The sequence below is a fragment of the Nycticebus coucang genome, chromosome 4, assembly GCF_027406575.1.
Source record: "Nycticebus coucang isolate mNycCou1 chromosome 4, mNycCou1.pri, whole genome shotgun sequence".
NCBI classification, from domain to species: domain Eukaryota; kingdom Metazoa; phylum Chordata; class Mammalia; order Primates; family Lorisidae; genus Nycticebus; species Nycticebus coucang.
Genome location: NC_069783.1, coordinates 96,527,935 through 96,542,377, shown reverse-complemented (window position 1 = coordinate 96,542,377; position 14,443 = coordinate 96,527,935). Strand labels below are relative to the sequence as shown.

The window sequence follows — 14,443 nt, the reverse complement described above, 5'->3', positions numbered from 1 at the left end:
ACCTGAAGAAACTCACCTACTAGCCTCGGTTTTCTTAGACACAAAATGACAATAATAAAACCCATATAATGAGGATAAATAATGTCTGAAAAGCTCCCAGATTTTGCATGGAGGAGATGGATAACTACTGACCTGGGCTGGTCATAGCATGGCCAGGTGAGGTGGGTACCTGGGTAGGGAGGTCAAGTGCTCTTTGAGCAGTCTCCAAGACTAGACAGCTACTAACTGGCCTATACCAGAGCAAGAGAGATCAAGGCACCAAAAAAATAAAACCATAGGCTATAAAAAGTCAACAGATAGTTGCTCCAGAATTTCCAGTAACATTCCACTCTCTCACTAACTGCGGGAATAGGTTTAGGGAAGCCACATCCATCTCTAGGGAACATAATCACAGCTTCGGAATGTGAGGGTTCTGTGGCCCATGTTGGAATATAGCATAGGCAGAAATGAACGAGCAGCTCTAGTCATCAAATGCGACACGGTTTACTGTAGACAAGAAGAGCCTCCTTAAGGAGAGGTTCAGCATCTTTAGAAAAAAGACAGGGGGTAACTTTTAAGCATGCTTGCTTATAATAATTTCCCCTCGAATGATAAAAGAAGTCACACTTCCACAACAGATATCAACATGGCATCACCTAGTTCTATAATAATGTCTCATTTCATTTGTCCATTGATTGGGAAAATATTTAGACATAAAAATTGCGCAAGTCCTTACTGAAATTTTGGTTTTTAAAACTAGTCATACCACTGTCATGGACTGATTGATCACAGTATCCTATCATGGGCTGCTATAAAAATTGCTGTAAATCAGGTGGCTTAGACAGCACACAATTGTTTCTCATAGCTCTGGAGGGTGGAAGTCCCACATAAAGATGCCAGCAGATCTGGAGTCTGGTGAGGGCCCATTCCCATTTCCTGGACTGCAAATGGCTAACTTCTCATTGTATCTTTTTTTTTTTTTTTTTTTGAGACAGAGTCTCACTTTATCACCATCGGTAGAGTGCTGTGGCGTCACAGCTGACAGCAACCTCTAGCTCTTGGGCTTAGGCGATTCTCTTGCCTCAGCCTCCCAAGTAGCTGGGACTATAGGCTCCTGCCACAATGCCCAGCTATTTTTTGTTGTTGTTGCAGTTTGGCAGGGGCCAGGTTCGAACCTGCCACCCTCGGTATATGGGGCCGGTGCCCTACTCACTGAGCCAAAGGCGCCGCCTTCCTCATTGTATCTTCACACAGTGGAAAAAGGCTTCCTCATTCTCTGGCCTCTTCAAAAGGTGCTATAACCATTCATGAGAGAGCTGCCCTCACATAGTAAATCATCTCCCAGAAGCCCCACCTCCTAATGCCAGTGGAGGGATTAGGGTTTCGACAAAAGAATTTGGGGGGGACACAAACATTTAGTCGATTGCACATCTGTCTAGGAAAACCCAAAGCCTAAAAAGCTATGAATCTAAAATACTTATTTCAATTATGATCAGCACAGATACGTTTCAAATTTCATAAATATGTTTCTAGACTTTTCTATTGTAAATACTCCTTTTGCTGCCTCTTTTACCTGGCTCTATCAGATGACAAAATCCATTCCATGTTACATCTGATTGGGGCACTTATGTCTGGGGTGAGCCCCTGGAATTCGCCTGTGCAATACCTTCTCAGAAGCAAGCCCTGCCTCTGTTCCGGACCAGGAGGTAAAGTCCCTGAAGGGTTAGCTGACCTTGCAGTCTTCCCACTCCCTGCCCATATGTTCCTGTGTCCATGAAAACCTGATCCCTGAGGTGCCTCCCCACACTGTCCCAGCACACCACAAACACACACACACTCACACATACAACCTTTACTCTGCCCTGATCGTGAATAAACATTTGTAATAATTTTGCCTTAACGATAGGCCCAAGTGTCTGATCAACAATATTTTGTCCAGGCGTCCTCGTTCTTCACAAGGTGAAGTATCGCTGGACTTAGTCCCATCAGGAGCCCGTCCTGTACACAACCCTTCCCTGAGACACTCCTAAGAAAAGCCATTTCATAGTCCTGGACCGAAAGGGGCCAGCTTGAAAGATGACGCCCAGTTGAGAGAGACCCTCTCCTCGGTGCGTTCCCCAGATGACAGGGCCGCAGGTATTCTGCTGTATGTGAAGCACAGAGAGCTGTAGCCTCAGAGTTGGGAGGAGTGAGGGGACTCAGTTCCTTCATCTCTAAGGTTAGAAACACAGCCCCACCCACACCTGGAGGAAAGGGTGTAAGAGAAGCGCCACCACGTGCAGCTTTCCTCTGAGCGTCCAGCTCTGAAGGGCTCCCTAGCACCCAGTAGGTCCCCGAGGCAGAGTCACCAGCGCCCACACTGGGAGGCCAGAGAGCTCCTGTGGAGCCCAGAGTGGGCTGGACCCTCTTCCCTGCCCCCTTTCCTGCCTTCTTTTTCATTGCTGATGTTGAATTCTGTCTTGCAGCTGGACTGGAAGCTGCTCTGAATTTTCTTTGTCTTGGTATTTCCCCATCCACCCTTCTTCCTTTCACCATCCCCAGTCCCCAGCATAGGGCTGAGCTCAGAGTGCTCCCACTGTGGTAATTGTCAAAATGATCAGTCAAGTTGGTAACACACGAGATAATGAGTGAGAGAGCCCTTTGTAAACGGAGTTATTTTCCTGGGAGAGGTAGAACATTTTTTTATAAAATGACCCAATGCCCATATTTAGGCAAAGTTTTTGTCGCTGGTTTTACCCTGAGAACAGAACCAGGTAAGAGATGCATGTAAGAGTCCTGAGTACCAGCCCCATACACAATGTCACCCCTGCTGTGATCACCTGTGGCAAACACAGCTAAGCCCAACAGGTGCCTGTGCACAGGAACCTGCCTCCCTGAAGTCATCCAGGTGAACTGCCGTCGCAAAGTAGGGATTTACAGACCTGGGTATCATCTCCTCTGCCCATGACTAATAATCAACCTGAAACTCATACTAACATCCCATTCCTCACCATGATCCCAAATGCCCAGCGTGCTGGCCTCTCTCTGACCCCAGCTCACCCCCCACTCCCTCCACCAGCCACAGAAAGGCCCCTCTCTGCCCCTCACACAGGGTTTCCAGGCTCTGTGTGCTTGGCCCTCTGCCTGTCCAAACTCCTCCTCATGCCTCAGACCTCGTCCCTTCTCCTCGCGGAGTCCTGGGCAGCAGTTTGATGTGGACTCTGACTCCTTAGTCACCATCTGTCTCTTTCCTGGTGTGAATCATAAGGTGTACTGATCTGTGCATCTGCCTGGCTATTTTGTGTGACCTGGCATCCCATGGCTAAACACACATCAAACCCTAAAAAAAAAATCCTAAATAAGTTGTGATCAAAAATAGTTTTTCAAACCACTTAAATAGAGACCCAACCTCAGTGACCATATGAAATAGGAAAATTTAGAAATCACACTGAGCTTACTACTTTCCCTTTTGAGACTGTCAAAGTTTCATAACACCAGCTTGCTGGCTGACAAGTGTTGAGGGGAACATTCTCTCACACATTCCTGGCGGGGGTGTTAACTGGCATAACCCGGTGTGGTAGGGGGAGCAGTTCTGAAATATACGTTATCAAAAAACATAAAAGTATGTAGCCTCAGACTGGCCAATTCTACTTCTAGGAATTTAGCCAACTACTTGCAAACATTTCTGCAAAATGACATGGGCAGGCTGTTATTCATTGCAACATTGGTTGAAAGAGCAAAAGATTGCAAACAAATGTCCACCAAAAGGTTGAAAATTCAGCTCTTTAGATAAGGACATGGAACAAGGTACAGACCAGTGTGCACTGTGAGTATGAAAGATGTGGAAGAAAATGCCGGAAACTATTAGCAAGAGGTACCTATTGGTGAGAAAGAAGAGAAGAGGAAGCTGAGCCAAGGGAAGAGAGGGAGACTTCACTGAAGAATCTTTTGAGTTGTTATCTATTCTAAGGCATATCAACTCAAAAAAAATCAAAAATTCCATGATCTTATGGCAAAGCTTTTTTTTGTTCAGTAAGCTTCCATTTTTAATTATATTCTTATGGCCATTTTGTAACAGAAACAATCAAGCAAAGCGAAGATGGGAGAAAACAGAGCTGCCCTTTACCCCTTAGCCAGCTCACACCACATTCTATCCAGGCTCTGTATTTCCTGAGTGCAAATTTGTGGGCTCAATGGACAGGATGTATAGGGAAAGTGTCTCCTAGTATTTTAAATACCCATTATGTCTAGGTTGCTGTGATCTGTTGAATGGTCTCACCAGGAAGGATCTGGCCTGAAACTTGAATCCAAGTAACATTTCACACTGATCCATGTGCATTAGAGAGACTGAGCCTGCAGCCTGCCTAAGCCCCAAGGGAGAGCATGTCTTGGCTGTTTTTCCAGGCTCCACACCTTCAAATGCAGCAGAACTAGATCCTCAGACTCTTTGGATGGAAGAACCAAGTGTGTGAACACTTAATTGCTTGGGCCAACGTGTTACTTGGGTTTGGAAGCAAAATAAATTTGGTGCAGATCGATGGGTCTCTCATCACTAGCCGGCAGCTGTTGGCAGCTGATCCAACTCCTTAGACTGCCTGCTTGTCTGGCTCTGGAGTCGTAATAGTATCAACCTTGCCACATTGTGAGAAACATTAGAGACAGTAAATGTAAAGAACCCAGAAGAGTGCATATTCCTTTGTGGGAGACTCCATAGCCCAGTAAGCAGCACAACGCCATCAGTGGCCCCAGAACCATGTGTCTCTATCTCTGAGGTTCAGTCACACCTGCCCTCACTGAAACATCAGCTCCAGAGGAAGCTGCCTGTACCAGGTCTTTACTAACTACCAGTGTAACTCTAGGGAAAGCACTTTTCTGCACCTTGGTATCCTAATCTGCAAATTAGGATAATAATGATGACTTCATATGTGAGGTATTTAGAACCAGGTCTCATATATAGTAAGTGTTCTAAGTATTCACTATTACTATTATTATTGTTCAGTACCAAGTTCAAATCACTGCTAAACAATCAGTTTGGTCCTGATTTTTTGCAGCAAAGCTCTGAGTTGGGGACCAGAGTGAAAATATACATCTCCTCTTAAAGCTTTTCCTATTCCTGCCTATTCCATGAGAATCACACAAAGACTATGTTCTCCATTTTCCAGGTTCTGCCTTTGGCTTGCACCTGTTTAATATCCATTAAAAGCTTTAAAGATGTACTCAAGCAAACCTGAAATCCACCCAAAGCAAACCAGTCATCAATTTGCCCGAGAAAAGCTCCATTTCAGTTGGCTTTTTAGCAACTTTGTGATTCCTTTTAGGAATATTCCTTTCTCTGCAGAGTTGAGTGCAAACGTTACTCTCTCCCTTCGGTTGGCTCCTTTAGGAAACATTTTTTGAGCGCCCCCCTTGGTGTCAGACCCTAAATCAGGCCCTGGAAAGAACACTCATGAACTCAGCCTCTGTGCAAGGAGCTCTCAGTCCTCTGAGAATGAGAGGAAAGCACGTGAAAAATGCTTTCAGAGCAAGAGAAGGATGTCACGTTGTCCTGCACACCAGTGGAAGAGATAAGCGACAAAACAGAAACCATTTTTATTCTAAAGCATATTCACATGCTGCTGAAAAACACCCAACGTGGCTGCTAAATCTACAAACCAAGAAATATAGAAGTGTGTTGTCACATGAGCATGCACACACACTTTCCAAGTGTAGAATTAGAAGAGAACATCAAAATTTCAGCATGCAGCGCTCCAGAAACTATGTATTTTAGAAGGCAAGACTGCAAATAAACTTTATATAGTACTATGGAGCAACAGTAATAACACCACTTCGCATTTTGACTTGTTTCCTATTCAAAAAACTTTCCTCTCGCCTGCCTCTTTCTATTTCTAGTACAATCTTGGGAGGTGAATAGAGCAGGAGATAAGGTCTAAATTTTACAGCTAAAAATGAGATAAAATCACAAAGACTGAGGTTTGCCCCGGGTTATTCAACAGGTAAACATCAGAGCAAAAGCATCTGATTCTCCTAAGTTCTCAACAGACTTTCTGAGAGACCTCAAACGAGGTCAAAGTCCTCAGAAATTAGGTTGGCAGAAGTTACTGTAAGAGGTGACTTCTTTGGCAATGAGTAACCAAAAAAGATAAGAAGCTGAACCCAAAAGAACTGAATAGGAAACCAGAAGGTTTTGCAAAACATTTCTTTAAGGTAAATTAAGATAACAAAATACCCTTGACCAATTATCAGATTACCACACTTTAAAAAAAAAAATAGTAAAGCACAATGCTGCTAAGAGTGTTGGGAAATGGTTTTGTACAGTGCTGGTGAGCATATAAATTAATGACACTGCTCTATGATTAATTTAGCTGCAGATATCTAGAGCTTTAAAAATGTTGAGGTCCTTTGACCCCACAATCCCACCTCCAGGGATTTATTCCAAGGAAAACTCATGAAAAGATGCAAAGGTTTAGCTGCAAGGATATCAGTTTTAGTGTCATTAATAATGGCAAAGCAATTAAATCTGCCAAAAGGATTTAATAATTATCTATGCAATGCAATTAAAAAGCTTTTGCAAGAGGAAATTCATTGTCATGGCGAGATGCTCACATCTGAAAGATAAAAGCAGGTCATAAAATAGAATGTAGGCCAAGAGTGATGGCGCATGGCTGTAATCCCAGAACCCTGGGAAGCCAAGGAGGGTGGATTGCCTGAGCTCACAGGTTTGAGACCAACCTGAGCCAGAATGAGACCTCATCTCTAAAAATTAGCTGGGTGTTGTGCTGGGCACCTGTCCTTTCAACTATTCAGGAGGCTGGGGCAACAGGATCACTTTAGCCCAAGAGTTTGAGGTTGCTGTGAGCTATGATGCCATGAAACTCTACTAATGGCAATGAAGTGAGACTCAGTCTCCAAAAGATAAAATAAATAAAATAAAATAAAATGTAAAAGTATGAGCATGTTTCTTCAAGATGTAAATAGATCTTCAGACATATATACCCACCAAAATGTTAATAGTGTTGATCTCACAGTGATAGGTTTTTATTTTCTTCATTTAAAACTGTCTATATGTATTCTTTTTAAAATATTACTTTTGACAATGAGCATGTTCTATTTTGTAAATGTTTAAATGGTACATTTTAGAAGTGGCCCTTCACCATCCTTTGGCCATGCCTCTCAAGTTTTTCTCCTAAGTAAGCCAACAGGTTTTCACCCAAAAGTGTTAGTGGGTTCAAAGATTAACAACTGCATGTTGTCTTGAGAAAGGCCATAAGAATCTTTAGAAACTCATCACCACTAATAAGAAGGTCAAGTTCATCTCAAGAAGTATTGCAGGCCCTGTCTGGGCAACCTTGTCATCTTCCTTTTCCTAATGGATCAACATATTTACAGTAAACTCAAATCCAGGGCATCTAGAGGACATGCTGTTCTCTAGTTGCCTCTCGGGTACACGCAGTGACTCACCATACTGGCTGGTCACTATTGGCAACTGTGAAGCATCCTTCCCCACCATCCAGCTCCTCACAGACACGGTGCAGAACTTGCATCTTGTACAACAGCAGTGAGGAGTGATACATTGGATGGAATAAGTAAACCTCACTTGGCCCTCCTTTTAGTTTTATTTGCTTTCTTTCAGATTCTGACCCCATTTCTTCTAATTTTTACATGCCACAACCCTATTCATAGGAATTATGTAGGTCTAATAAATAAGGAAGAAAATAAATAAATACATAAGGAACTATGTAGGTCTAATAAATAAGGAAGAAAATAAATAAATACATAAGGAACTATGTGGGTCTAATAAATAAGGAAGAAAACAAAGGTGTAGGGAAATTCTACCCTACACCTTTACCACCTCTTAAGGGAGAAGGAGGGGACATGCTGCAAGGACAGAAGGGTCGGCAGGAAGGGCCCTTCTGGGGGGAGGTGGTCTTCTCTGTAGCTATAGCTGCAATATTTGTAAAGCCTCTGGGGGAGAAAACGCTCGAGCTTTTAACATGACATTTGAAGCCCTTATTGAGGGAAGAAGCGTGTGCCAGTCTTAATACAATGCATTATAACTTTAAATGCAACCAAGAGATATTGGTTAAAATTAATGCGGTGCCTTCAGTCAAACATTGAGTGAAATTATGACTCCCTAAGACTATAGAAGCGTAATGGAAAATGATAAAATAAGTCTTAATTCTAACATCCTCAACAGCATTAAAAGAACTTTATTTGCAGTGCCCTTCACTAAACAAACCTTACCGCTTACCAAAAATCACGTAACTGTTTAAGGTGTTTAAGTAGTATACAGTTGTAAAATACATTTCCCATATGCTCTGTAGTTAATCTTCCACAGATTCAAACATAGGTGATGTCTTAACACGGCTCATACACACATCCAAGGTTAAGTGTGCCTACAGAGCCACATTAACTCAGGAAATCCTCAAAACTTGGTTTCAACGAACAATGCATTAGCTTTCATCAGAATCTATTTGCCCCTCCTAAACATCTCATCCATGTGTAAGGAAGCTAAAAAAGGGATAAAAATAATCTAAAAATGAAACCTCTGATGTGCGATTAAGCATCTTACCGGCTCTGTTCTTCATCCTTGGGGCACTTGGGAAGGACTTGGCCTCCTAGGAGGTGGTAGCTCTCTGGGTAGCCCAGCACAGTTTCTTTGCCCAAATGAAGAGCTGACGTTGGTTATTAAAAACAAAAGTGCGTTTCAAAGTCAGCTCTGGATAGTCTTGTTAATTCTTTTTTTCCTTTTCTGAAAGTGCTCTGGGCCGCACGAGAGTGACAGCTCATATCTTGTCAGACGCCCCAGCTGGTGCAGAGGTTCAATGGAAGGAGAAACTGGGGTCTTGGGGATGTCTGTGTCAGAGCGTCTGAGGGCTTTAATCCCTCAGCAGTGACACATCTGTGGAGCTATGAACAGGAAACTCAGAGCTGGGCAGACAGCCAGAATCTCCTAGCAAACGTGCCAAACCCTTACGAAATACCAGTACCCCTCACTGCACGTTAACCTCTAATGCTTCCTGAGGCTGGCGCTGTCCCCCCCAGAGGATTTCACACTGAACCTGGACAAAGCCTGCTGGCTCTGCCCATCAGGGTCTTGACCAGTCAGGGCCAGGCCAGGGGTCTTGTTCCCCTGCCCTCTGTGCAGCCCCCAATCTTTAGATCCATCCCCACAGAGGACAGCACTGGGCAATGTTGCTGGACCCAAAATTCAGATCTGCTCCTATCCCAGAACAACCTAGTTTCTTCTGGACAGTGCCCAGCACCAACCCTGCCTGAACACTAGAAGCCTCTCTTCCCGGACTCTGGATGCTAGATAACCGCGGATCACCCCTCGGCTCCATGTGGTGCTCCAGGACCAGCAGGCAGATCCGGGAGGACTTAGCAGCCAAAGCCTCTGGCTTCCACCTACACAGCCTGATCCACCCAGGAGGGACAGTGCTGTCAGGTCACCTCTCAGATGAACATTGTCAATGTGACGAGAAGTTACTCAATCACCATGCTGCTCTGAACACTGAAAAGTGGGGAGGAATACAGACACACCTCCTATTGTGGCATTCGAGGCCCTCAGTAGGGCCATTCTCAATACTATTCTTTTCAAGAGCCCTTTGCACTAACCTGGACTGGCCCCCACTGACTCTGGCAGACTTTGCTCTAACACTGGCAGCTTCTATTCTGCCACTGTCTGTTCTCATCCCATTGAGTGTCACCCTGCCTGGCATGACACGTCCCACCTCCTCACATCCCCCGCTACTATTCCAGCCTTCCCTGCTCTTGTCTCAAGCACACTTATCTTGCATCTGGGGCTGACTCATGCCATTCCGAAACTGGGTCAGAAAGAGTAACAGAGGGTGCTTACAGGTACTTCTTTTGGGATGCTTATAGTCTTTAGACACATTTTACAGATAGAGAAACTGATTAAGCTCACTCAACTGGGCAGAAGTGGAGCCCAGCCTGTCGTGGCTCTTCAAGTCTGACCTGGTGACTAGTGCAGTTTATTTGGAAACGGGCTTATCTACTCAGGAACAGTGCAAGTTCCTACCAGCCATTGTCTCTTCTTGGCATCCTTTCCAGAGGATGTCCCATTCTAGGTCATTACCAAGCAGCTGTGATTAACTGGCAGATTAGTGAGCTTTAACTGAGAGAGCAAATGTCCCACTTTAGCTATAGACGAGGATTTTAACAACATTAAGAATAAGCAGAATGGTCTTGAGGTTCGGGCCATGTTCCTGCAGTGAGCTTGCTGACATTTTGAACCTGTCCGTAATGTGAGTGTTCAGGTCTCAGTCAACTGGTGAAGTGGCAGACTGCCAACTTCCCACACAACCTCACTGAAATATCTGGGAAGACTCTCAGAGGCCAGGTGGAACTTTCCACTCTTCCTCCACTGTGGAGCAGCCAAGAGCTTGGGTGGGACACACTTCACCCCCAACTCAAGAGGATGCCCCACTGGGCTCTTCTTCCCAAAGAGTCCAAAGGAAGGGCACACCCAGGGCAAAGTCTGTCAGCACATGGCCCCTCCTGGCCACATGGATGGACTTGGGGATGCTTGTCAGAGCAAGGCTTATGCCTTCTTTTGGACAAAAGTGAAAAACCCACCCCTCAGGAGGGCTGCTGTGGCACCCTTGTAAAACAGGGAAGCAACCAGTTTCAGGATGACATCCACCCACAAGGAATGGGTAGCCAGAGAGCTTCAGAGAAAGTGCTAGAAACTGGTCTAACACTTATTATCTCAGCACCACTCAGGGTTGGGAGCTGATATATGCTTTTTGTTTTTTTAAAGCAAAAAATGCAGTTGTATTTTCAATTATCTGTATTTCAAGTGTTGTGACACCCACAGGAGAAACCGAGGGCAGCCCAGGACAGAGGGAGGGATGGGGTGAGGAGGGAGTGTGACCTCCTTTCTCCACACAGGCAGCTCCAGCCCCCAGCTGTTCCCTCTTCTCCCCCTCCCCTCCTGTCCCCACTCCTTCCTCTCCTCTCACCCCTCCCCCTTTCCTTCCAATCTCTCCTCCCTATTCTCTTTCTGTTCCTCTTCCTTTTCTTTGCCTTCTTTTGTTACTCCCATAAAGAAATAAAGGAAGAAAAAAGAGAGAGAGAGAAAGCCTACAAGGAGAGGCTCTGCACTAGCACGCAGGGAGAGGCTCTGCACTAGCACACAGGGAGAGGCTCTGCACTAACAGGAAGGAGCAGAGATGGAGCCTGTGAAGCTGCTGTCAGTGGAATAGACTCCTGCCAGGCATCTCCCAACAAGTGACCCACATGCCTTCCAGGGATGCTGGGCCAATACTGAAGGTTGAACAGGTTCCCTTTAAGAGACACCCTGGGCTGGGCACAGTGATGCCCACTCATGCCTATAATCCTAGCACTCTGGAAGGCCAAGGAGAAAGGATCCCTTGAGCTCTGGAACTTGAGACCAACCAAAGCAAGAGCAAAAATTGTCTTTGCTAAAAATAGAAAATTAGCCAGGCATTGTGGGGGACACCTATAGTCCTGGCTACTGGTGAGGCTAGGGCAAGGGAATCACTTGAACTCAGGAAATCAAGGTTGTTATGAACTAGACTGACTCCAGGGCCCTCTACACCAGACAACAGAATAAGACAGAGAAGGGAAGGGAAAGGAAGGTGAGGGGGACAGAAGGGGAGGGAGGGGAGGGGAAGGGGAGGGGAGAGGAGGGAAGAGAAGAGGAGAGGAGAGGACAGAAAGAACCTGGCCTCCCTCTCGTTTGGGTGCCAGGTCTAGGGGCTCTTTGAAAGAAAATAGAGAGATTAGGAAGTCCCAGTTCTGACCTCAGGAAGTTTACTCTGCCTCCCAAATAGGAGTTTGTTACTCCAATTTTTCCCTAAACAGTTTATCTTTACTGAACAGTGGAGAGATTATTTTGAGGATTTTTTTGGCCCTTTTTTCCAGTCTAGAAAATCTCTTCTCTCTTCCTCCTTCCTACTTGTCAAAAAGGAGAAAAATGTCAGAAATCTACATTGCTTAGATACATGTGAACAAACACACACACACAATTTCCTGCCTGCGTTTTGTCCGCTGATTAGTTCCCCCACAAAGTTCAGGGGAAATAAATTGTCATAGTTGGCAATACTAGAAAGTAATGGAAAAAAATTCAATACTAGAAGTTAATGGGAAAATCTCCAAATCTGCCTCATGATGAATGCTAGGGAGTAGAGTTCACTGAGCCAGGCTCAGAGCTCTGATACTCAAGCTATCAGAAGTGGTCCTTGGAACGCGGTTTTCCCAGTAACATGATCTTTGCAGAATTCCAGGCTATCTATCTATCTATATAGCTAAAAGGTCAGAAACAACTCATGTATTTTCCTGGAATATTTTTATGAAAAAATTTACACTACCAAAATTGATTTGCGTTTAACAGTATCTTTAACTACACATCAGAGTGGAGGAGAAAGGAGACTACAAGGAACGAGGAAGCATACAGAGCACATGTGTACCACTGTGTGTGTGAGCACGTGTGTATGTGTGTGCAAGTGTGTGCATGAGCACATGGGTATGTATGTGCAAGTGTGTGCGTGAGCACATGTTTATATGTGTGCGAGTGTATCCATGAGCATGTGTGTATGTGTGTGCAAGTGTGTGCGTGAGCACTGCATATGTATGTGAAAGTGTGTGCATGAGCATGTGTGTGTACACGCAACTGTGTGTGAGCACGTGTGTATGTGTGTGCGAGTGTGTGTGTGAGCACATGGGTATGTATGTGCAAGTGTGTGCATGAGCACGTGTGTATGTGTGTGCAAGTGTGTGTGTGAGCACACGGGTATGTATGTGCAAGTGTGTGCGTGAGCACATGTTTATATGTGTGTGAGTGTATGCGTGAGCATGTGTGTATGTGTGTGCAAGTGTGTGCGTGAGCACTGCATATGTATGTGAAAGTGTGTGCATGAGCATGTGTGTGTACACGCAACTGTGTGCGTGAGCACGTGTGTATGTGTGTGCAAGTGTGTGTGTGAGCACATGGGTATGTATGTGCAAGTGTGTGCGTGAGCACATGGGTATGTATGTGCAAGTGTGTGCGTGAGCACATGTTTATATGTGTGCGAGTGTATGCGTGAGCATGTGTGTATGTGTGTGCAAGTGTGTGCGTGAGCACTGCATATGTATGTGAAAGTGTGTGCATGAGCATGTGTGTGTACACACAACTGTGTGCGTGAGCACATGTGTATGTGTGTGCAAGTGTGTGCATGAGCACATGGGTATGTTTGTGCAAGTTGTTCATGAGCACATTTATATGTGTGCAAGTGTATGCATGAGCACATGTGTATGTGTGTGCAACTGTGTGTGTGAGCACATGTGTATGTGTGTGCAAGTGTATGCGTGAGCACGTGTGTATGTGTGTGCAACTGTGTGCATGAGCACATGTGTATATGCATGCAAGTGTATGCAACCCTGGAATCTAATCTCAGCTCTCCCCCCACATGCTAGCAGTCAGAAATGGTGGTAAACCTCTATTTTACTGGGTCCAGCAGTTAAAGGGTCAGCTCTAACTTCATCTATGTATCTCTGGGAAAATCACTTCACCTCACCGGACCTTAATTTCTACATCTGAAAAAGACAAAACAGTATAGTCAAAATCCTTGCTACCCAAGGTCTGGCCCATGAGCTAAGAGCATCATCACCAGACAACACATGGGAAATGCAGAATCCTGGGGCCCAGCCCAAGACTATCAGAATCAGCATTCTGCTGAGATCCCCGGGTGACTTGTATGCACATTTATGTTTGGGAAGCGTTAAATGATTACTAAAATGGCTTCCAATGACATGTTCTGTTTGTTTAACCTAAAAAAGTTACCACATCATGCCTGGTGGCTGCCTGGCAATCTCTGTGGCCAGACCCCAGGAGGATCTGGCTGTCTGGCCTGCTGCTTTGACTCTCCTTCCAGGAAGTAACCCATGAGCAGTTCAGACCCTCCCCATGACTCTGCCAGACTGTCACACCACACTGTGTAGCTTCCTACCAAATCACCCCTTACTACATCCTACCTCCAGATAGATGGCTGCCACGTCCATTACTGAGTTTGCAGGATTTTGCCAGCTCTCAGAGAACACGACAGATTCTAGATGTTATTACAGGGACAGTCTTTTAGCACTTAATGAGGACAGGATTGCTAAGAGAAAGCCTGAACTGACTAAGAAAAAGCCAAGTCTGGTGATGCTCATTCAATCTTTTGTTTGATGGGGTTTGGGGATAGGGAGATTAGGCAGAACACTGTGGACCTCGTGAATCGGGACTTCAGGAAAGCATTTGCAATCATCCGTCTTGTGAGCAAAATGAAGAATGTGGTTAGCAGAGTTAGACACACTCATAAATGCCCATACACCATGATTAATGAGCCAGTCTGAAGACCGGGGCTCTTTGTGTGGTCGACCTCCCCACCCAGGGGAAAGGCAGCTGGGTTGGGTGTGGACATAGTCTTGGTTACCCTTCAGTTTCGAAGAATCCTGGGAAGACAGATGCAGGACAGAAGAG

General features: G+C 45.1%; 1 protein-coding gene across 3 annotated transcripts in view; it reads right to left on the bottom strand.

Moving 5' to 3' along the window:
* The window catches only part of IL1R1 (interleukin 1 receptor type 1), an 85,911-nt gene extending 76,973 nt beyond the window's left edge, over positions 1-8,938 (bottom strand). For 2 of the 3 annotated variants that reach the window (XM_053587342.1, XM_053587347.1), the window contains exon 1: positions 8,528-8,936. The gene's annotated coding sequence lies outside the window, so the exon portion shown is untranslated. Of the gene's footprint in view, positions 1-8,527 lie in introns of all 3 variants that reach the window. The other variant, XM_053587348.1, reaches the window with a different exon arrangement.
* Positions 8,939-14,443: the final 5,505 nt, after the last annotated feature.